At 39.9% G+C, this 22,414-nt stretch overlaps 1 protein-coding gene across 1 annotated transcript in view; it reads right to left on the bottom strand.

The window, feature by feature from the left end:
• Positions 1-22,414, bottom strand: part of NAALADL2 (N-acetylated alpha-linked acidic dipeptidase like 2) — a 1,166,543-nt gene that overhangs the window by 985 nt on the left and 1,143,144 nt on the right. The window lies entirely within an intron of this gene.

Here is a 22,414-nt window from a genome sequence, read left to right as displayed (position 1 = left end):
CAAAGAAATGAATAACATGATGTGATGTCTTGAAGTAGATGCAAGACAAATTCAGACTGGAAATAAGACATAAATGTTTTAAACAGTGAGAATAATTAACCATTGGAACAATTTACCAAAGTTAGTGGTAGATTCTCCATCATTGACAATTTTTAAATCAAGATCAGATGTTTTCCTAAAATTTATGCTCTAGGATAGGGGCTCCCTGACCACCCCTCCCGAACCTACACCCCATCCAACTGCCCCCTGGCCCCTGACTGCCCAAACCCCTATCCACCCCCCACCACCTGACAGGTTCCCTGGGACTTCCACTCCTATCTAATCCCAGCTGTTCTCCATCCCCTAACCACCCCCCCAAGAACCTCTGCCCCATCCAACCACCCCCTGTCCCCTGACTGCCCCAACCCCTATCCACCCCTCATCCCCTGACAGGTTCCCCGGGACTCCTAAGCCTATCTAACCCTGACTGTTCTCCATCCCCTGACCACCACCCCCAGAACCTCTGCCCCATCCAACTGCCCCCTGGAACCCTCTGCCCCTTTATCCAACCCCCCGCTCTCTGTCCCCTCAGAGCTGCAGGACTGACAGCCACGCTGCCTGGCTGCAGCCAGCCATGCTGCCGCGCAGTGTAGAGCACCGGGGCAGGCTGGTGGCTCTGGCAGCTGCACTGCCTGGCAGGAGCTCACAGCCCCGCCGCCCAGAGCACTGGTGGCATGGCAAGCTGAGGCTGTGGGTGAGAGAGGACAGCAGGGGAAGAGTCAGACAGCAGGAAGGTCCCATGGGCTGGATGTGGCCCGCAGACTGCAGTTTTCCCACTTCTGCTCCAGGAATTACTCTGGGGAAGTTTTATGGCTAGTGCGGTACACCAGATCAGACTACATACGATCACAGTAGACCTGTCTGGCCTTCTAATCTAGGAATCTGTGGAAAAAATGAAATCTCCATGTAGGTGGATCCTCCAGAGGCACATAGCTAGCGTAACTGCTCCTGTACCACCTTCCTTCCTGCTGATAGCTTGTGAGGTGTGGCTGTGAAAAAGAGGCATGGTTGGGAGATTAGTACACCCTATTGATGCCTCACTGCTATATTGGTCCCTTTTAGTGTAAATTAGAGAAGCCATCAGGTTATTCTAAATTAATCCAGGTGAGTGAAACTATGGCAAAAATGGCTTAGGACTAGGGAGCACAGAAGTGCCTTTAAAGACCCCTTTTGAGTTGTGTCCTTTAATGTAGATAAGAATCAAAGCCTTGTTCTTTCAGACTCCCATTGGCTTCTGTGGACTTTCGATGGCAATTTAAATTGTGACTGTATTAACATTTATGTTGATGAGCAGTAATTCGAAGAAGTAAACTTACCAACTTGCTTTGCAGGTACTTTCCATCAGTGTATCTCAACCTTTTTGAAACCAGGGACTGGTTTGCTGCCTTCCTAAACTGTGTCAGGGAGATCTCAGGGACCTGCACCAGTCCACGGACCAGTTGTTGAGAAACACTGCTGTGGATACTGCTTTTTTAACCTATAAATCTGTCTATTTTTTTTTCATCTTGTCTACCTGAGTGGCTACTTAATCTCTTCCTGTGGTATCCTAATAGATATTCAAGGTGCTAAAACTATAAATGAAAGGGGGCTATCAGAAGTATGTTTTGGGGGAATGGGTCCTTGGCTATGAAACTCACTTCCTGCCTTGGTTAACCAGAACCTTGTCTGATGACCCGTTCCTACTAGCCTCAGTTATTATATGGGTAGGACTGAGGTGGGGTTGAATGGTGATTAAGAGGAGACCAAGAAAATTTTCTGAATGGAGATTGCAATGGATGATATGCTAGGGTGGTGGAAAGGTTTCCTGAAGGATTTTTTAAAAGATAAATTTAATCTATTTGTTGAAAATTATTGGGTCAGATCCTCAGCCAGGACAAATATATCTCAGCTGAATCCAATAGTTCCATGCCAATTTAAACCAGGTTCTGGCCCTGTGTTCTTAAAAATAACTTGTGATGCACTTACAATATGAGAGAAACACAGAAACAGTCTAAATAAATACACCTGTCCAGACACTGGTGGATTGCTTTGGTGACTAGTGTTTTTTTGTCAAGCACTGTATGAAAATGAAATCTGAGTAAGATATATAGGTTTGTTGATGAAGGATACCAATACTGGAAATTAAGTAAATGCAATTTTACTTCAGCTGGTAAATCTTCTTATAGTCAAGCTGACATCTCATCAGCAACACTTACTGTAACTACCTCTCCTGCTTTTTACTTGCTGAGGGTAATTCTGCCCAGGGAATATTTCTGGGTGATATTTCTTCCAGTGACAGATGTTTGCACTGATACTTCATATGATAAGAGCAAAAACAGAAACCACATCAAATTAACATTCAATGAAAACATAGTAGCATGAATGGAATTAGTGGATTTAAATGTGGAAGAGGCCTGGAATTACTTTAAGTCACAGCTGCGGAGACTGTTGGAAGCCTGCATCCCGAGAAAGGGGAAAAGAACCATGGGCAGGAGTTGCAGGCCAAACTGGATGAGCAAGCAACTCAGAGAGGGGATTAGACAAAAGCAGAAAGCTTACAGGGAGTGGAAGGAAGGCAGAATCAGTAAAGAAAGCTACCTTGCTGAGGTCAGAACATGTAGGGATAAAGTGAGGAAGGCTAAAAGCCGCATTGAACTGGAACTTGCAAAGGGAATCAAAACCAATAGTAAAAGGTTCTACAGCCACATAAATAAGAAGAAAACAAAGAAAGAAGAAGTGGGGCCGCTATACACTGAGGATGGAATGGAGGTTAAGGATAACCTAGGCATGGCCCAACATCTAAACAAGTACTTTGCCTCGGTTTTTAATAAGACTAGTGAGGAACCTTGCGATGATGGAGGGATGATAAACGGGAATGTGGATATGGAAGTGGATATTACTGCAACTGAGGTAGAGGCCATACTTGAACAGCTCGATGGGTCGAAGTCGGAGGGCCCGGACAATCTCCACCCGAGGATATTAAAGGAACTGGCGCGTGAAATTGCGAGCCCGTTAGCGAGAATTTTTAAGCAATCGATAATCTCGGGTGTTGTGCCGTATGACTGGAGGATTGCTAATGTAGTTCCTATTTTTAAGAAAGGGAAAAAGAGTGATCCGGGTAATTATAGGCCTGTTAGCTTGACGTCTGTAGTATGTAAGGTCTTGGAAAAAATTTTAAGGGAGAAAGTAGTTAAGGACATAGAGGTCAATGGTAATTGGGACGAATTGCAACACGGATTTACTAAAGGTAGATCGTGCCAAACCAATCTGATCTCCTTCTTTGAGAAGGTGACGGATTACTTAGATAAAGGAAATGCGGTAGATATAATTTACCTAGATTTCAGTAAGGCGTTCGACACGGTTCCGCACGGGGAGCTGTTAGTTAAATTGGAAAAGCTGGGAGTGAATATGAAAGTTGTAAGGTGGATAAGGAACTGGTTAAAGGGGAGACTCCAGAGGGTCGTATTGAAAGGTGAACTGTCGGACTGGAAGGAGGTCACCAGTGGAGTCCCTCAAGGATCGGTTTTGGGACCGATCTTATTTAACCTTTTTATTACTGACCTTGGCACAAAGAGCGGGAATGTGCTAATAAAGTTCGCGGATGACACGAAGCTGGGGGGTATTGCTAACACGGAGAAGGACAGGGATACTATTCAAGAAGATCTGAACCACCTTGTAAACTGGAGTAATAGAAATAGGATGAAATACAATAGTGAAAAGTGCAAGGTCATGCATTTAGGAATTAATAATAAGAATTTTGGATATACGTTGGGGGCGCATCAGTTGGAAGCGACGGAGGAAGAGAAGGACCTTGGGGTACTGGTTGATAGCAGGATGACTATGAGTCGCCAATGTGATACGGCTGTTAAAAAAGCAAATGCGATTTTGGGATGCATCAGGCGGGGTATTTCCTGCAAGGATAAGGAGGTGTTAGTACCGTTGTATACGGCGTTGGTGAGACCCCATCTGGAATACTGTGTGCAGTTCTGGTGTCCCATGTTCAAGAAGGATGAATTCAAACTGGAACAGGTTCAGAGACGGGCTACGAGGATGATCCGAGGAATGGAAAAACTGCCTTATGAAAGGAGACTCAAAGAGCTTGGCTTGTTTAGCCTGGCCAAAAGAAGGCTGAGGGGGGATATGCTCGCCCTATATAAATATATCAAGGGGGTTAACGTTAGGGAGGGAGAGGAATTATTTAAGTTTAGTACTAATGTAGCCACGAGGACGAATGGGTATAAACTGGATATTAGGAAGTTTAGACTTGAAATTAGACGAAGGTTTCTGACCATTAGGGGAGTGAAGTTCTGGAATAGCCTTCCGAGGGAAGTAGTAGGGGCAAAAGACTTTCCTGGCTTTAAGACAAAGCTTGATAAGTATATGGAGGGGATGTTATGATAGGATCGTTAATTTGGGCAATTGATCTTGAATTACCACCAGACAGGTCTGCTCAATGGTCTGCGGGGAGATGTTGCATGCGATGGGTACTGAGTTGCTGCGGAGAACTCCTTCTTGGGTGCTGGCTGGTGACTCTTGCCCACATGCTCAGGGTTTAGCTGATCGCCATATTTGGTGTCGGGAAGGAATTTTCCTCCAGGGCGGATTGGCAGGTGCCCTGGAGGTTTTTCGCCTTCCCCTGCAGCGTGGGGCACGGGTCGCTTGCTGGTGGTGTCTCTGCAGCTTGAGGTCTTCAAACCATTTTTGAGGATTTCAATAACTCGGTCCTGGGATAGGGGTTGTATAAAATTGGATGGGTGGGGTTCTGTGGCCTGCCTTGTGCAGGAGGTCAGACTAGATGATCAGATTGGTCCCTTCTGACCTATGAGTCTATGAGTCTATGAGAATGGAAGTGGCACAGAACCATTTTATTTTCCCTGCTATCTTCAGACAGTAATTTTGTGGCCCTATGCACATTAACAAAGGAGTAATTGCTTTTACATTATTGCTGTAACATACAAACATAGTTATTTCCGTATTAATGTCTGACATTCCAGCTGTCATCTTTCCAAAAGTACTTGCTGTCTAACTACCATAGGTTTGCCGCTGCTTTGAACTAGAAGAAGAGATTCTGCTCAGGGCTATTTTGACGTGGTGATATCTGTTGGAGTGACAGATGTTTATGCTGAAACTGTCTGTGTTTAAGGTTTATGCACGTTTCAATAAGTAAGTGCTAAATGATTTCCTGTATCCTTAAAGTTCAGGTTAGAAGGTCTCCCTGGTAGAAAGATGTCAATGCCACAGAAAAATAAGGGCACTATTTTCGTGCCAGAATTTTCAAAGCAGAAGAAGCCATAGGGTTCCAGCACCAATGCTTATGTATGTGATCAACATGGGGATTGCATGAAATACATGGAGCTGCCATTCCCTGATAATAACTTTTCATTTCCCGATAACAACGCTTTATTAGGGTGGTGAAATTATTTCTAAGCATATAAAGGAATTTACTATGTGAAGTGGTATGATGGTCCACATTGACCCAACTTTGATTTGCAAGCTGACGGGGAAATTACTTTGGCTTTTGGTATAAACACAATTAACTTCGCTGGAAAGGTGGTGATGTGATGTCTTGGATTGAAATTCACTCTTGTGCAAAGGACCAGCATAAGGCCTATGCATAATTTAAGCCTTCAGTAGGCTTACATGGAACGTAAGTGGTGCATATGCCTCATGCTGGCGCTCTATACAGGGCTGAATTTCACCCTTGGAGGATAAATTATGGAATTTCTTTCCCGTCAGAATGCCTCTTGACTGTAAGGTGGTGCAGGAGTTTAATTCCTCAGTCAGACAATATGTAATGGGCCAAGCAAAAAGGAGGAAGAGGAGGAGGATGACATTGTTTGAACAATGTTTCATATTCTTTGTGTGGAAAGTCTTGTTAACCTGTCACTGCTAAATGAATGAAGTTTTGTCTCTGTGTACTTCAGGCTGTACCATATTTTAAGAAACAGAGCTTGGGTAAACTATTTAAGCTCTAAAACTACTTATTAGGGAAGATGTGTAGCAATATTTTTTTCTTTTTTTAATCAGGAAAGCACTTATGATTGATTAGATACAGAAAAGAGAAAGTGAGACTACAGATAGGAGAACTTGCTGATTTCTTAGTATCTTTCAAAGCCAGCCACAGAAATTCAGTCTTTTTTTTCTAGTCTCACAAAACTAAAAACAGAAACCTGAGGCCCCAAGTCTGGGAGCCCTTATTCATACAAGCTCAATTGGACCACTTGCATGAGAGAACCTCATTTACAATCAGAAACACAATATTCCTCCTGATCATACACGAGAGAAGTAAAATCAGGAAATTAAAACAGAAAAGCGGGAGAGGGGGAAGAGTTTAAATAACATACAAAGAAGAAAGGACTTGCAATGTTATTGGTGTAAAACTGTTATAGGCCCTGATCCTGTGGCTCTGTGCAGACAGATCTTGGGTCTGTGTAGCACCCCACTGATTTCAGTGCAGCTCCCTGCTGACAAAAAAGATCCACACAATGCAATAGCATATAGTTACATAGGCCCCCAATTCAACAGCCCGTCCTTATTCTGCAAAACACTTAAGCACATGTTTAACTTTAGGCAGTTGGGAGAATAAGCATAGTGTTGTTTCACGTTGATCTATGTACAGAGGGAGACCTGGGCTCTGAGACCCCACGAGCCCAAATCAGCCAGAGTCTGAACATCTAGATTGCTATTTTTATCCCCAGTGCCCAAGCCCCACAAACCCGAATCAGGTTCTGAGTTTTGGTGCCAGGGGTTTTATATCCCAGTGTTGACATACCGACTGTGACCTCCATATGTGTCTGAGAGATGGCTTGTATCTCCCCAGACAAGGTATGGCATTTCCTTTCACATCCCCTGATGACCTTGCTGTCTTAAATATGTCTTTTTGGAAAATAAGGTTGTTGTTTTTTTTTTTCAACAGTTTAACAAACACCTAAAAAATGATGACTCAAGTAATTTAATTATTGCTTATAGTAACCTGGTGAATTATGTATAATTTTTAAAAAGGCTATATTCGCTCTAAATAAACAAATATAACATGCTTTGAAATGAAATTATATCGAGCTGGAGGTCAACTATGAGTCAAATTGGAGATGTCTTATCTAAAAATGTCTGAAGTGATTTTTATATGTTTTAACGCATAATTTTGTCTATATTTAAAGTAGAGAGGCAGCATGGCGTAGCTGACAGGTCATTGGACTAGGAGTCAGGAGGCCTGATTATTCCTTGGCAGTGTATTTTCCTCTCTGCCACTGACCAACTGTGTGACTTTCTATTCCTTTCTTTCCTCTTTATTTGTCTGTCTTTTCTCTCTTGCCTTTTTGGGGCAGAGGTTGTCTCCTTTTATGTGTTTGTGGTCCCACTGTACAATCTCAGCTGAAACCTCTAAGCACGACTGTAATAATAATAATAATAATAGTAACAATCTGATACACTTATATAATCTTGAAACTAGAGCAATAGCAACATTGTGAGAGAACAATCACTTTTCAGTTTCTTTAGGGTAATGTAGTAAATGGAATGTGTTAAAGAATTTGGTAGCATGTGGAGATTTTCTAAAGTCCAGACTCTCTCTTTTTTGTTAAGATAGAAATTGGAATGCAGGCACTTTAGCTTTGCAGGAATTTTAAATAGTCTAAGACAGGTATGCTCTTTTTTGGTATTTTCTCTGACTTCAGCACAAAAAACACCTTACAGGCTGCCTTTTTCTTTTTCTTCTTCTTCCTCCTTTCAGATTATTTGTCTGCCTTACAGGTTGCTTGAAGATTTTTATTGTATGAGTTTTTCTAAGAATTTTTATCTCTGAAAATATAAGATATTAGAGGAATGGCAGATTGTTCCAAGGAAGAAAAAATGTTGAACCAGGTTCTTTACATTAGCTGGGAGCTGATGCTAAACAGGGTATGGGAGATTAAAACATACATTCCAAAGAGAAATGTCAGTCACTATGCAAGGATTTAGGTTATAGAAGTGGACTCTGATCCTGCATTATCTGCAATATTACTTAAGGAAAACTCTGCCAGTCCCAGATGGAAGTTTGAAACTCGATGCCAGGTTCTGGACCATACTGAGGCAATAAAAGCCCATCTATATGTTTGAAGAAAAGTGGGCGACTCCATATGGTTTTTAGGCAAAATGCTCTTTTCAACCATGAGGTGAGAATAAATTATGATGTGTTTTGTTTGCATTAACTGATAGCTTCTTAAACCTTTTAATAGTGTAACTAAATTGGATTAAATGGTGACGCTGAAGCTCTTCTCACCTATGCTGGTATAAATAAGGAGTGAGATTTCACAGAAATCAACCAAGTTACAACAGTGTGAAACTACCATAAGGGAGAGGTGACTCAAGCCCCAGTCCATCCACTATTGTGACTTGTTCTGTTGTTCTTCACTGTAAATTGGAGGGTACATGGTCATTCTTTGTTACTGAAAGAATTAACCTAACTTCAAAAGGGTGCCCATTGTACCAGTCTGTTTAATACATATTTTTACTTTCCTTCTCCCTTGTGTGTCAGTAAATCTTGCAGAATGAACACTCTAAGGGAATGGGAATGGCAGTAGCCTAATAATAATAATTCTCTATTATTTCCCCACTTAAATAATTAATAAGTAATACGTCTGATCTAATCAAGCTGAGATTTCAACTCAACATCCTTATCTCAATTTACTGAGCCTTCATGACAGCACTATTTCTTTCTCCCTCTTTCCCTTAGGGAACCTCCTTCCTTGAATTCTGGGAGAGGGAGATTAAACTGACAGATGGTATCAGTAAAAGAGCGATTATGAGTTTTCTAAAGCTGATATTATGGCTAGTGCATTGGCTTAAATGCAGATATTGAAGTAGATATTAGCTTTCAATTAAGAATGCACAAGACTATGTCCTGATGTGATATATTACACTGCAGTAATTTCATGTTCTATTGAAAGCAATAAGAGGCTGAAATGAAAGGGATAAAATCAGTGATGTACTTGCCACTTCTGCTGATGTTTCTCTTCCGGGTACTATGCATGAGTGGCAGTTTGGTGGCGGATCTTTTTAAACTATCCCCTTACTTCAGCTGGCAGGGTGATTGCTGGTTCTTTTTTGTCTACTGCCCTACTAAAAGGATCAACATACTTTAATTAGTAACATAAAACATTATAATGATCTTTTCTGGTCTTGAAATAGATGCATCTTTAAAATTACTTTAGCATAAACATAAATAGGTAGAATGATGGACCTGGATAGATAATGGGATACAGAGCTTTTCACCTCTAGGTGAATGGATCCCAACCCCATAGAAATCTAGAGGCGGGACCCTCTATTGATATAAGTCTATTAACGTCAGTGAAGCTCTACCAATTTATATCAGCTAAAGATTCAAGTGTTAGTCTGTATCCACAAAAACAACAAGGAGTCCGGTGGCACCTTAAAGACTAACATTTATTTGGGCATAAGCTTTTGTGGGTAAAAAACCCACTTCTTCAGATGCAAAAAGTTTATGCCCAAATAAATCTGTTAGTCTTTAAGGTGCCACCAGATTCTTTGTTGTTTTTGTCAGCTAAAGATTGTCATGCAAAAGTAGAATGGCTGCTTGGTGGTTTACGTGAAATGGGTTTTCTGGCTTCAGTCTTGTTTCCAGTGTTGCAGAGGCAGTAGGGAGGCCAAAGACTGAGCTGAAAATGATCTCTTATCTATAGAAGGGTTTCCATCCCTGTCAGGTTGAGGAACACTGGTGAGTCTGTAAAGTGGTTGAGTGTGTTCTGTTGATATTGCATATTGATGAAAAATTGGGCTTTTGACTAAACAGATTTTTCATTAAAGTTGTCTACTTAAAAAAATATATTAATCAAATGCCCTAAAACCAAAAAGGTTTTGGACACAAACAAACAAAATTTATTTTGAAATGCTGGCTGTAACACCTCATGAGAAATGCGGTAGGGGTGCCTCATGCTTCAATTCTTCTCTGTGGACCAGATTTCCTAGAGGGACTGCGTCTCCCACAATATAGGTTGGGATTCCTATGATGCACTACAGTAAGAGGGATGCATCATGGCAGACGTAGTCCTGCTAAGAAGAATTTTTCATTTCAAAATGTCAACCTGAAATGTATTGAGAATTTTGAAAAAAAAATCAAAAAGAAATTTAAAGAAAGAATAATTGATCAAACCAGACTTTTCATGCAACCTGTTCTGGTTTTAATAAAACTGGCATTTTCTGACAAAAAAAAATTTAGTCAAAAAATTCCAGACCAGCTCTAATCATAATTACTTACATCACTCAGAGATTGTTGGATAAGTACAAAATACAAATATCCTTTCTGTCTCTGCAGAAGTGTAGTAAGCAAAAACAAGCGTGAAGCAGTACAAATTACTGTGCTGCTTTCACCAAAAATGTTCTTTTAGGTTGTGTGGCTATGAAATAGGTGAACTCCCGTCTCCCATCCTCCAGATAATAACCTGCCTATGAAGACAGGAAGGAGAAAATATAAACATCGTTTGGATTGCAGTTTGTTGTCATCCAAACCATTTTGCAGTGGAAACGGCTACAAATGGGGACTGATGATGCAATACTAGCATCTTATGTTCAGAGGTATCAAAATCTCTTGTGGGTAATTCATCACATCCCTAATCCTATTAGCACCAAAGGACAACAGCCAAGCTATTTTCAGCAAATATTTATTACTTCTCTTTAAATTCATATAGCATCTAAGATTAAAGAGTGATCCTAGTTAAAGAAAAAATATTGTCTGTTAATTGACCAAAAAATCCTCTATCCTGAATGAAAGTAACCTTTAAGGGTCCTTTTTGGTCACAAAACACAAGGGTAGTGGAATATCAGAATTAAGGTTTTGTTGGGGGATGTCTAAACCTATTCAGTTTTGTCTCAGTGCAAGGCTTGTTAACAAAGCTGTAATCTATACCACTGCTATCCAGGTGAGTTTCTCAGGGACTCGTTGAAGCCATTACAGGAGGAGTTATTCATTCATCTATGATGTTAGTGCCTATCTACCAACCTTTTAATCTGTGGGGGCATTGGCATAATTGTCAATAGGAATGCTGATATTTTGCATACAAGCCTCCTAAAGCTTTCAAAGAACGGCACAAGGTTTTATGGTAATTACGTGTAGCAGACAAAAGCCTAGCAAAATACAATGTCTGGATGCGAAATCTAGACAAATTTAGACTAGAAATAAGGCACACATTTCTGAAAGTGTGGGTAATTAAGCACTGGAACAATTTACTTGGGTATGTAGTGGATTCTCCATCGCTTGAAGTCTTTAAATCAAGATTAGATGCCTTTCCAGAGATATGCTCTAGCTCAGTCAGAAACTGATTGTCTTGATGCAGGAACTGTGTGGTGAAATTCTACGGCTTGTGTTATGGAAGAGGTCAGATTAGATGATCAGAATGGTCCCTTCAGGGTTTAAAATCTAAGAATATATAGAAAGTGTCAAAATGTAATGACTAGACACACAAACGATTCATAGGCCCTAATGGTTAAACATTAGGTGCACTGATATGTGCACAAATGTATTAGTCCTGTATTACTGAAGTCAATAGGAATTTTGCAGTTTTAATGGGTGAAAGACTGAGCTCTAAATTAGAGCTGAGTGAAAATCAGAATTTCTGTCAAACAGGAAATTTTGATATTTAGACTTTATCACAAATTTAGTGTAAAATCAGAAATATTGAAAATTTCCAGTTCTGAGCAATCTCAATTCCAAACTCTCTAAATATTTTGTTTTGACAATTGTGATTAAAACAAAACATTTTGGCACTTCTTAAAATGAAATGTTTCATTATGATTTGAACATTAAACTGCATTGCCTCATAGGAAATGTAGTTCTGGGTGTGTCATATGGGCCTGGCTCTCTGGCCAGACTCTCTCTCTGATGATGACTTGGAACAAAATATTCCAGGTGAGTTCGACAAACCGAAAATATTTCAGTTTGGGTCAAACTGATCTGAAACAAATATTTTGTGTGAAATCAAAACTTTTCAGCAGAACATTTTGATTTTTGCAGAAGCTGCATTTTCTATCAAAAAATCATTTTGACAGGAAATTCCGAACCAGAGGTACTTAAAATGCTGTTGCAGTTCCATGTTTTTGTTTGTACCTTGTGTATATAGCCAAATAAGATAATTGAATATGCAAATGATTAATTAGGGTAAGGTGTTAACACATTACAACCCACATAGCCAAGCAAAATTGCCCAGAGAAATATGGTTTGCTAGTGGGCACTCTATTTAGTTTTAAAATCATGCCTCTGATGCCTTTTTTTCTGGACTACTAATTTATTGTGGTATGCAAAGAGGACTTTGTTAATTCTTCTTGATATGTTTATGGCTGTCTTTGTGTGGAGGCATAAGCAACAGGGGGCAGAGTGGGCAGCCACAATGCAGCTGTGAGATTAGTGTGTCTGATCATCAGTAGAGTCACCTTTGTACTCCACAGAGGTGCAAGCATAGTGATGAATAACTTTCCAGTAGCAGCAGATATCATGTGATTATTATGTATAGGAACTTAGATGGCTTTGCTTTCAGGAAGCGCTAGATGAGAGAGGCAGGCCTGTGGGGCAGCTGGAGCAGTGAAGCACACAAAAAAAAAAAACCCTGCAGGGCAGCCGGAGCCAGGGTGAAAACTTTCAGCTAGCGGGACTCCCTGCGCTGGCAGATGTGCCCCAGGCAGTGGAGTGCACACCTCGGCTAGCAGGGAGGAGGGGGAGGGAGTGGGAGGGAGAGAGAGAAGGGGGGCGGCCAGGACTTCCTTTAGCCAAGGCGCTCACCACTCGGCCCCTCCTGCTGGGAGGGCTCTGCTCCGCTCCAGTCGGCAGGGAGGGAAGGATGTGGGCTGCTGGGCTTGTTGCAGACCTGGCACCGGCTGGGGCAGACGGAGCACACAGTCGGTTCCCGGTAGGGTGCTCCCCTCCTCCGTGCCACCGCCCCCTGCAGGGCGGCCAGAGCAGCAAACACACACACACACAAAAAAAGTGGCCATGCTGCCCTAAGATTGGGCGGAATGCCATCCCTTATAACTGCTGCCCCAGGCACGAGCTTGCTTGGCTGGTGCCTGGAGCCGGCCCTGAAGAGAGGACAATGTATGTGGAGGAAGGTATAAAGCCTGACCGTTGTACTTTCTTGGCTTGCTTTGTTTGCTTGAACATTGAATAGCAAGGAAGGGTAGAGCCATGGCGCCACATCCTGTGGTAGTAAGCTGGCACACGCTGTGCACCCATTTAAAGTGAAGCAGAAGTGTCACTGCACTGTGCACTCCCTACGAAACCAGGGATTCTGGGATTCTGGCTACGACAGCACAGTCCCTCTTCTCCACCCCAGATAAAAGTTTCTGCATTTAAGAGACAATCTCATCGACTCCTGTACTCCAGCTCAACGAGAGCGCAGGCAGAGTCGACGGGGAAGCGGTAGCAGTCGACCTACAGTACTGAAGACACCATGGTAAGTAAATCTAAGTACGTCAACTTCAGCTACTTTATTCACGTAGCTGAAGTTGCATAACTTAGACGATTCCCTCCCCTCCCCCCAGTGTAGACCAGGCCTAAGTAGGCTTGTCCTGCAAGGTGCAGTATCAGTGGAGCTACTCATGAGCTTGAAGTTAAGAAAATGCTTGGCTGGATTGTCCCAGGGAGCTGAGACCCTTGTAAGATCAAAGCATGGATGATGAGACAAAGGCTTTTAGGGGTGCTCTGTTCACATATGTGCCTGACTATTTACCCTGCGCTCCATGCCAACAAACTAAACATGAGGGAGTTTACATGGGAGAATAATCAGACTAATGATCTGCAGAAATACTGATGTTGATGTTATCACTGTATATTTCCCACTAAATTTTTTTTTTGTTCTTTTCATGACCACCTAAATGACTAAAGGGTGATAATAACATTCTCATTATTTTAGGAGCACATTTGCATCCCGAATGAAAGAGCTCCTAATGGACACCAACAACAGAGGCAAGTGTCTGAATTAATTAAAATGGTTTGGTTGATTAGATAAAAATGCAAACACAAACCACAAAGTTAAGATTTTCTTTTATCTTCATTTGGAATTTTTTGTTAAAGTGCCGTAACTTTTTTGGATTTTCCATGTAACAATGGAACATCAGAGCACACAATCCTATCAGTATAATTATGCTACAGTAAGTTCTGAAGAAGAAAACTACAGGATAGCTTCCTGGCCAACAGCCTCTTGAGAATAGTTTACTTATGTATAGGTTTTATTAGTAAACCCACAGCGTTTCCCTTTCCAGTAAATATGATCTGGCTAAAAGATGACTGTGACTATCAGCCTGGAAATACCAGTGTGCTAACAAACTGAACTTTTTCTAATTTCAAAACAAGTTTTCCCTAACATTTCAACAGCATAAAGAAAAAAAAAGTTTTTGACCACCTCTATTACAAGTAGCCAACAGCTGCCACATGATGTAATTATAAGGGACATTGACTTCATCCTGTGAAATATATATAGTTTGTTGAATCCTGTTAGTGTGCTCAGTCATATAGAAAACATCAAAGTTTCTTCCCAAAAAGGCATACGGTCTAATTAGACAATGTCTTTTAAACACACAATAAATTTGGTTACCAAAGATGATCTAATCTCAAGGCAGGACATATTGTATATCATTCTTACATATATACATATGCGCACACACTTCTTAGCTCACTGATGTTGTAGAACTTCATTGGGAGAAGAGTGTTTTAAGGCAGAATTTAAATCATGTGGTCCTTTGCGTGTTTTTATTGTATGTTTTAAATTCTGCTTTTGGAGTCTCATGGACGCCTTTTAATGAAGTCAATAACATGGGTTTTTCAAAGGTCTCAGTAGAGGAATGGAGGCCCAATTCTGCCTTCAAATATACTTTATTTATATTGTCTTTTGGATGTAGTAAAAATATAGAAAAGGAGTGGTGGGGATGAAACTTCAAAATCAATTTAATAGGATGCAGAATGTTAAAACGTGCCGGCCTCTGCTGTAAGGCGCCCACAGAGCTAGCACAGTGAACGCACATTAATGTTCAGTGATAATAGGCACATTTACAATAACCCCACCAAAATATTGTTTCATTACAGATTTAGATATTTAGATGTTCTTTTGGTGCATGAGTCAAATATGGGTCAGCTTCATCATCTGCATAGAACCATGTTTTTTAAACAATAAATAAATGTCAGACTACTACTTTTCTAACCTAGGGAGGTGTTTTTGTTTTGTTTCTGTTTTTTTTTTAAAAGGTATAATTAAGTTTCATTTGTCCTGAATGTTTTGTCTGAATTGTGTCTGCATAACATAGCTGGTCTGTATGGTCCAATAGTTTGGAGTGATATGGCAAGTCTTATTGTTCCAAGATGCTCGGTGTCAGGAATTACTATGTTTTCTACAAATATTGTGGAGGTCCATTTACTATTAATGTTGCTATCAAAGTTTGAATTCATATCGAGGAGACTTGGATGTCATTATTAAGAAGGTAATTCTGTGGGCTTGGTTGGGGAAGAGGATGAACGCTGAAATCTGTTTATGTTCCTATTCACAAATCATTGTGCTAGTAAGTCAAAACAAAATCAGCTGAGGCCAATTTGTCTACTTTGGCACAACTGATTATTGTGCATGGTTTTGGGTATGCATCCCCCCACTTTAGGTGCTAAGGTACCACAAAGCAGCACTGTAGAGAGAAACTGCATGCATTTAGGTGCCAAAGTACATGCAATACCAAACATGGTTTTGGGTAATGCTTTCTGAGTAAGAGGCTAAAAAAAAAATGTTGGGTATCCAAATTTGAATTTAGCCTCTATTTAAAATTAAAATACCAGAAGGTGACCAGCCATGCAGTCTTGGAAAGTATATGTTAAAACCATCTATTCTCATCTGGTGTTTTGGATAAAACCATATGAGTTGTTTTTAACTGAATCCCTGGTGTCATTTGTCAGTATTATGAAGTATCAAAGAATGAATGTTCAATCAGAATGCTGAATGTTCTGCATATCTGTTTCCCTAAAAGGACTGTGCAGTGCAAGGGCCATACACAGATCCTGGTCACTGTGAGGGGGAGAATAACTCTTTGAAAATGAACTCAATCTCCTCACTCATAGTCCCTTGCTCTGTTCACTGACTCAAAGCCAATCTGGCCAGTCTTTCCTCAGGTCCAGAACCCCTCCCCTTCTCTTTGCAGTTTCTCCAGCTTCCCTCCTGCTGGATCCTTCTCCCTGTTATCACCTGGGAAGCAGCAGATCTCCAGCAGGGGCCAAGGACAGGATCAACTATGGCCACTTGAAAGTGGTTTTACTCCCCCATTGCAAGACATTTATCAGCTTTGCTACCAATGCTGCATCAAGACAAATCAATGTAAACAGCCAAAACCTGATGGTGACAGTGTGATCTTTGCCTGCATCCATCAAATGAGGCGTGTCATTTTTACTGAGTATTTTTTACTGCTAAAAAGAGATTTTTTTTTAATGAATGGCAGTCTCTGTGCCTTTGTCACTGTAATTATGAAAAGCTCCCACCTGGCAGTGGAAAGTGAGTGGTTAAATGTCAGACTTAATTATTTATTATATTTGTCCATTTTAAAACATGCAGCTATCCAGAGCTCTAGGTGCATGGAGAATTTATTCTTTTATAATGACTTTGTATTAATTCAGTACCCACGGTATGCCAGGTGTGTCCACAGACAAATTGTCCTGAAAAAAAAATAGAAATATTTTAATTGAATAATATTCAGTATAAAACACATTCCAATTCCTTTTCACACATGTACCCAATTCCACTCAAACATCCCCTAAGAACAGGACAAACGCCTGAGAAAATAGGTTTTGAAGTGTCACTTGAAGTATTTAATCATGGTCCTGTGGTCATGACGAGTGATGTAGCCATACTTTTTCAAAGCATACATGAAGGTATGGGTCAACGTGATCCTCCTTTAGTGGATTGTAGCTCATTTTGGGTACCACTAAGTGTGGTATGACTCTTCTCTTTATATCTGCAGATATGATAAGTGGGAATATTTTTTGGAGTGGAGACCATTTCCCCAGCTGCAGTTAATTGGGACAGAAGAAATACTGAGAGCAATCAGTGTGCACAAAAGTCTTGGAAAGATTATTTGCATAGTGGTGCTCATTAGACTCAATGCAAATATGTTTTTTCTCACCCCTAGAGTCAAAAAGTTTATCCTTCCAAGGGATTTATTTTTAAAATGCTGAATGAGGAATATTTACACCCTTTTCTGCATCACTTACTTAGATAAATTGCTGGGTAATAAATACAATGGTGTTGACTTCAGTGGGAATGTAAAGAATTCATCTCCTTTCTGGAGTTAACGAATTTATTCCCTCTGGACACCTCAGTACAAGTCTGGCATATGTCCAGATAAAACAAAACGTGTGTTTTTAATTTAGCCCCAACCTACATTGCCTCCATAGTGTCTAGTGTAACTTGACACTCCTTGTCTAGTAAATAGCCATTTGGCTTCATCACAAAGCCATTAAGAAATCATTTCACAAATGGATTTATTTCAGCATAATGGGCAGTTTCCATTGAAGAGATGGCTTTTTCTGGATGACCGTAGCAGGAGTGCTCTATGTTAGAAGGTAGATGTACGAAAAGGCCTGCAAAGGATCATTTCAGCTGTATCAAGGAATTGCTGATAGTTCTTTACTTGTATGAACTCAAAATTTCATCCAAAAATAAAATAAGGGGAATGAATACAATCAGTATGTCCTATATTTGCTAAAAGTCTCACCTGGCATTTGGTGCTACTCTGAGTGTGTGTGTGCGTGCATGTGTGTCAATGTATAGATAGACAGATAAATATAAAACTTTAGAGCTACAAGAGTTACAGTAAGAAATGAAAAGGTAATTTCATATGAAAAGCAACTCCTTATTGTGGGGGCTGTATTGGAGGAACCCCTGGATCAAACGATCCCAGATTTTCACCACTAACTCTACCCCTGGCAAGGGATCAGAGTATGCCTGTGGATTTTAGAGTCATTTGAAATATTGACTCTTAAACCAGAAGTTTTATTTTCAGAGCAAAACTCCTGAAAGGGAGCACCTGCAGAAGGCAGGCAGAGAACAAATGATAATCGCATAATCTGACGTAATGTGGATAAAAAGGAATTGGTAATAATAAGAAAAAAAACATGGTCTTGATAAATATGATCCCTTGTAAAATCTAATTGAAATGCATTCAATAATGAAAGACATAGTATACACAATAACTATATTTCAGTTCTGGGTAATGACATTCTTAGATTGCTATTATAGCAAAACTAGTAAAGGAACATAGGCTAATACATTTACAGAAATATCTTTGAATCAAACACAATAACAATGTGATGTACCAAACTGGCATACATTTGCATTAAAATAAATTAAAATAAAACAAAGACCTGTGTTTGAACTATTCTTCTTCAAGAAGGCTTCAGATCACACAAGCATGGTGACTTAGAAATATAATTCCCAACAGAGAAAATTGCCTTTAATTTGTTTCCTTACTTGCTGTAGCATGATTTAAAAGCTTATTGGTTTGTCATTCATGTGCCTCAATTAAGTTTTCATTCTTTCAGGAATCTGACCTGGTTATTGAGCTGGTAAATGTCTAAAATATAATTTCCTTAGTATAGTTATTTTGATGAGGTGTTCTCATTTTATACAGTTCTCCTTTTCAAAATCTGCTCAAAAGAAATCTTTAGAAGGAAAAGTAATTCAAAGAAAAGCTCACTACAATTTTGTGCTACCAAGATTCATTTAAGTATTAATTTAATTTGGCAAATAAGCATGCACACACTGAACAACTAGTCATTTAATTGCCAAGTAATTAAACATGTTAAAATTAACTAGTAGTCTAGTTGCCAAGTACCTAAACATCTGCCACAGTATATTACCACAAGGGTGGATGATAATCACTGTGGGATATTGTTTCTGTTCTCTTCTGACTCTTGGGAATGGGCGACAGGGGATGGATGACTTGATGGTTACCTGTACTGTTCATTTCCTCTGGGGCACCTGGCTTTGGCCACTGTTGGAAGACAGGATACTGGGCTACATGGACCTCTCGTCTGACCCAGTATGCCTGTTCCTATGTTTTTATGTTCTTATAACTAGATTAGATTTTTGGTTATTTGCCTGGCTGACAGCCTACATTCAAGACGTAGTTGTAAATTGTGTTTCAGTGGTGGATGAAATGATTCTAGTATATATTGTAAATTGTTATGAGATAATTTGAGATAAAAGGCACTATTTAAATGCAAACTATTACAGGGAGGTTGAACAGCCACTATGAAATACACAGAAGAAATTGTGGAGCAGGGCAGGAGAGAGAGAGGTATAAAGGATTTTTTGGTCAGGATCAGTGAGATGATATGCTAGTCCTGTACAAGTAGAAACAAGGGGTGAAATTCTACACCATTGAAGTCGATGGGAGTTTTGCCATTGACTTCAGTGGGGCCAGGATTTCAGCCAAGGGCCATATATATGAATTTACTTAAGCAACAGGCAATTAAGGCCCTGATACAGTAGATAATCTCTATTCAGCAAAGCATTTGTGTTTAATTTGGAAATTGACTTCAATGAGACTTAAAAATGTGGTTAGGGAATAGTTGGCCACCCTCCCATAGTAAGAAGACAAATAAAGCAAATCCTGTTCAACTGAAAACATACAGGCAAGCTTCTGCTATTGTCCCAGCAGGAGAAAAACTTTCCACTTCTTGATTGTTGTAGCTTTCCATTCTTGATGCTTTTATATTTCCATGTTTTAAGGTTCCATGAAATCAGTTGAAATATGTCATCTTTTTAAATGAGAAGAATGAGAAACTGAAAACAATTAACATTTATTGAATATTTTGTTTTCATTGCAGCTTATGATCCATGATGATCCTTTTCATTACCTTGATTCTGAAAGGTAGACTTTTTACAGTGTCTTCTGTTGGCTTCATGCTGTTTGTAACATTTTACAGTACAGTATAGACTGTATTGTCTTTGTGATTAAACTCCTGCATTGTTTTGCCTTTGTGTGTCTAGCACAGACCTGTTCTTTAATAAGACTTCTTGCTAAAAATTAATATCTGGAGAATCATATACTGTAATGGACTGGCTGGTGTGTACATTATACCATTAACTTCTGCAAGATGGACTCAACTGCTTAACTGCTTCATAGCTTGCTCTAAATACTGCTAACATTGGCTCAGTTTCCCCATTGGTAAACTATGGATAATACTTATTCAGCCCTACTGCATACAGTTGTTGTGAGGATTAATTAGATAATAGCTTTAAAATGCTTTAAATATGAAAAGCACTAACATTCTATGAGTGCTAATTATTTTTACAGTTGCCCATCTGCTAAGCAGTAGTAGATGTCTGGGCCCTTGCAGGTTGGGTTCTCAGTGGAGAAGAAATCTGTGATATGGAGTCTGGGTATATGCTAATTGGAACTTTTTATTAGCCTTATTCATCAGTCCTAGAACAGAGATGGTCAAACACCATGCAGGTCAATCCTTTCTTTCAGGAATCCCAGCCTGCAGCAATCCCCAGTTCCCAAAGAGCAATTTTGCTTCAAGAATTGACTATAATCAGAGACCAAGGTCAAGAGCAAAAAATCTCCTACTGTTCACACACAGGTCCCTGTACCCGGGAGCTTGCATAGCAAAGCTAACAACATAAACTGTGTCTTCCTGAACATTTGCCTACATGCAAAGACAAAGAACTTGAAGACTATATGTAACAGTGACACCTGACATAACATTTATTTTAGGATCTGATCCAAAGGCCACGGAAGCCAGTGAAAAGCTTCCCACTGTGTCGGTTTTCCTATCTGTAAAATGAGCTTGATACCAATATCAATTAGCTCACATGGTTGTATGGACCAGCTAGTTAATGTTTGTAGAATGCTTTGAAGAAGGAAAATATTAAGCAAATACAAAAGGCCAAATTCTCCTCTTATTTAGATTACTTTAGTAGTGTTACTTCAGATTTACCCTGGTGTAACTCAAGCCAGAATTGGACCTTTAATAGTTTTATATTGTTCTTTATTGACTAAATCTTGCTGTACTATATCACAACTCTCTTTAGTTGAAGCCCCATGCGTACATCCCAGAGAAGAGCTGGGTCCTATGTTGTCAAGAATAAGAACAGATGATTTTGTCCCAGATGCTGTATATGCTGTACAATATGTCACTATTTGAAAAAAAATGCCATGTTGGAATCGGTTGTATTTGAATCCATTTCAGATTTCTTCTCTCCTTCTTTGAAGTTATGCTTTATTTTTTTCAGGTGGAATCATTATACTAAATTCTCTCTGGTACAAGGAAAACTAGCATTTTCCACAAATCTGTTGTCTGCTTTACCACTGGATTCTTGTGTTTGGAAAACCACAGCTGGTGAAAACTGTCACAACATGGAAAAACACAAAAACAAATAAGAAATTTAAACTACTGAAATGAGCACTAGGGACAACAATGGAGAAACCCATCAAACAGAAGTCTGCATGCAAAAATACATCCAGATGGGCAGGTACGCTGTCTGATGAAACTGGGCTGGTGGTGTACCTGTGCATGGTGTCGCAAAGGCCACTCTGGCCTGATCCCTCCCATTGCTCCTGAAGCCATTATGCCTGAATCAGGACCACTGCATCTGGGAGTTGTAACTCATACCCCTCCCTTCTGTGGGCAGTGACTGAAGAGCGTCCCTTTAATCTATTATTATCACAGCATTTATTGTAAGATTATAATAGTGAACTTCAATATATTCTATATAATGAATATAAGGGGTGTGCAAGTACCCATACCCAAGGAGCTGTTGGTTCTTTAAACATATGCAGCTAAAAGCATTATCACAGGGAAATTATCACAAAAGGGGAAATATGCCCACTTAAAGATGAGATCGGGAGCAAAACAAACCTAAATACTCTCCTTGAAATGTATAGACAACCCAATAGTAAACAAAGTAGTCTAAAAAGGAAAGAGAAAAGGCTTGAGGCCTGTGCTGAAGGATGCCATAGATGTGGTGAAGAGGTATAAAAATAAGATGAACAATAATATTGAAACTTTTATAATATTGTATCAGTCCGTGGTATGCCCTCAGCTAGAATATTGTGTTTGTATCTGGTCTTATTTTATTGCAAAAATCTCTAATGGAAGTAGAGGGTTTCCAGAGGCAGTGACAAGTGATTAGAAGCAAACAAGGCTTTTGTATGAAGAGAGATTAAAAAAAGATTGGTTAGTTTAAAGAGAAAATGAAAAAGAGGGCAAATGATAAAGGTCTGCAAATTAATGAATGGCACAGAAAGGGTAAGCCAGATGGTCCTATTTACCCTCTCTCATAGTACAAGAACTAGGCAATAAAACTGAAAGATGACAAAAGTAGGGCCTGAAGTCAATCGGCGTTCTTTTATTGTCTTTCAGTGGGCTTTAGATCAG

Source organism: Gopherus flavomarginatus, chromosome 8 (genome assembly GCF_025201925.1).
Source record: "Gopherus flavomarginatus isolate rGopFla2 chromosome 8, rGopFla2.mat.asm, whole genome shotgun sequence".
Taxonomy (NCBI): Eukaryota; Metazoa; Chordata; order Testudines; family Testudinidae; genus Gopherus; species Gopherus flavomarginatus.
Note: the sequence above shows the minus strand (reverse complement) of the source record. Positions and strands in the feature narration are given on the sequence as shown.